This window comes from Ahaetulla prasina, chromosome 2, assembly GCF_028640845.1.
Source record: "Ahaetulla prasina isolate Xishuangbanna chromosome 2, ASM2864084v1, whole genome shotgun sequence".
Classification (NCBI taxonomy): Eukaryota; Metazoa; Chordata; class Lepidosauria; order Squamata; family Colubridae; genus Ahaetulla; species Ahaetulla prasina.
In genome coordinates, this window is record NC_080540.1 from 156379520 (window position 1) to 156381437 (window position 1918).

Here is a 1918-nt window from a genome sequence, read left to right on the forward strand (position 1 = left end):
TCCAACCTTGGCAACTTTAAGTCTGGCGGACTTCAACTCCCAGAATTCTGTGAGTTGAAGTCCACCAGGCTTGAAGTAGCCAAGGTTGGTGACCACTGCTCTAAAGAGAGAGCATTTACAGCGCTTTATAGATTGAACATTACAGAGGAAAATTGTTTTTGATGGTGTTTTGGCAGAATCAAAGAAGAGCCTTCTTAGCATTTTCCCCAACTTGTTCCAGGTATTTCTATGGAAGACACGTGCATTTTGTGTCACCAAGCCACCCTTTTTCCAACCAGACCTTGGAAATTTCCCACTCTTCCTTGCATCGTTATAGAAAAGGAAGAGGCAGCCTCTGAATGCGGGCATTGCACTGATTCAGTGAGGCAGGAAAGTACAGAAGAGCTCTTCGATTGTGCGGGAGATTAAAAATACACTTAAAAACCCGATAATTGTTCTCGCCGGGTGGGACACTGACACTGTGTCACTACTAAGTATGGGCGAGGCTCCCGTGATTCCTCCTAAATGCCCCAAAGACGTGAAAAGGAGGAAGTCCGATAAAACGACCTCACTCCTGATCTGTGGGGTGGGGGGGAGAGAGGGAAGAGGGAAGGAATTTCTCTTTAATTGGCTGAGTCACATGCGTGACAGCCGCTTTTATTTTGACCCTTTCGAAGTTCCGTCCTTCCTCCTTTTAACGCGGCGAGGGAAAGCGCGTCCTCGCACGTTGTACGGCTAACACGACGTCTCCGCTGATTGGATCCCCTCCCACGAGGCCCCTCTGGTGATTGGTCGAGGCGCGCGGCTGCTTTCGTTCCCCAGCGAGCTTGGAGAGGTGGACGCGGGGCAAGAAATGAGGACGGTTCGGGTTGCTATAGCTGCGGCGAAGAGGCCGAGGAGGTGAGGAAGCGGAAACGGCCGAAGCGAACCCGAACAGCAAAGCATTGTGGGTAATGGTCCCCCCCCCCATCTCTCTTTCCCTCTTTCCCCCCCTCCTTTTGGAGAGCGGAGTTGGGAAAGGCCGCGTTGTATAAGAAGCGCTTAACGTGTGAATATTACGGCCCCGAGTAATCGTGTTTATGGGAGCAGGAAGTTATGCGAACAACTTCCCGTAGCCACACTTTCCGCGGTGGGTTATGGGCGTTGTGGGTTAGCTTCTGATTTGGGCCGACATAGACTACGGAGGCCAGTCTCGTGAGGTGTCCCTGATCCGAAATGGCGAGGGGTGGTTCTGCCCGTCTCAGCCACTTCTACTCAGCTTTTTCTCGAGGTCGCCAAAGCGCATCAATCCTTCAGATGCGATTGGACTACAACTCTTCAACAGCTAGAGCAGCGCGGCCAGTGATGAGGGATGCTGGGAATTGTAGTTCGAGAGAGAGAAAGAGCAGCGGCCTTTTTATGTGGCAGATGGCCGTTTGGGAGGGAATACCCACCAATCTGTCACAACATGCAGCTGTCACAGTGCCATGCTTCGCATACCTAATAAAAAAGGAGGGGCCGTTATTCCTTTGGATCTGTTCTTCCCTGTCTTTCTGTTCTTCCTGGAAATAAATAAACACTAAAATGGGGGATAATGTGATGTTTGTAGACACTAACTACAAACAAAACTACAATTTTCCCTGAGGAAAATTCTCAGGGATGACTCTCGCCCTGGTCGCCACTTCTTTACCCTCCTAGTACCATCAGGAAGGAGATATAGAAGCATAGCCAGCCGCACAAACCGGCTGAAGGACCGTTTTTATCCATGGGCTGTCAGACTCCTGAATGCAAAATAATATCGGGTGAAATCCAGCAGGTTCTGACAGGTTCTGGAGAACCGGTAGTGGGAATTTTGAATCGTTCAGAGAATCGGCAAATGCCACCTCTGGCTGGCCCCAGAGTGGGGTGGGAATGGAGATTTTGCAGTATCCTTCCCCTGCCACACCCACCTAGCCACGCC

The 1918-nt window shown here is 50.8% G+C and overlaps 1 protein-coding gene across 6 annotated transcripts in view; it reads left to right on the plus strand.

Annotated features, from left to right (window-relative positions):
* The first annotated feature begins 729 nt into the window (after positions 1 to 729).
* PAN2 (poly(A) specific ribonuclease subunit PAN2) overlaps positions 730 to 1918 on the plus strand; it is a 37125-nt gene continuing 35936 nt past the window's right edge. The window contains exon 1 of one of the 6 annotated variants that reach the window (XM_058172819.1): positions 730 to 925. The gene's annotated coding sequence lies outside the window, so the exon portion shown is untranslated. Of the gene's footprint in view, positions 930 to 1004; positions 1109 to 1918 lie in introns of those variants that run through there. The other 5 variants (XM_058172816.1, XM_058172815.1, XM_058172818.1 and 2 more) reach the window with 5 other exon arrangements.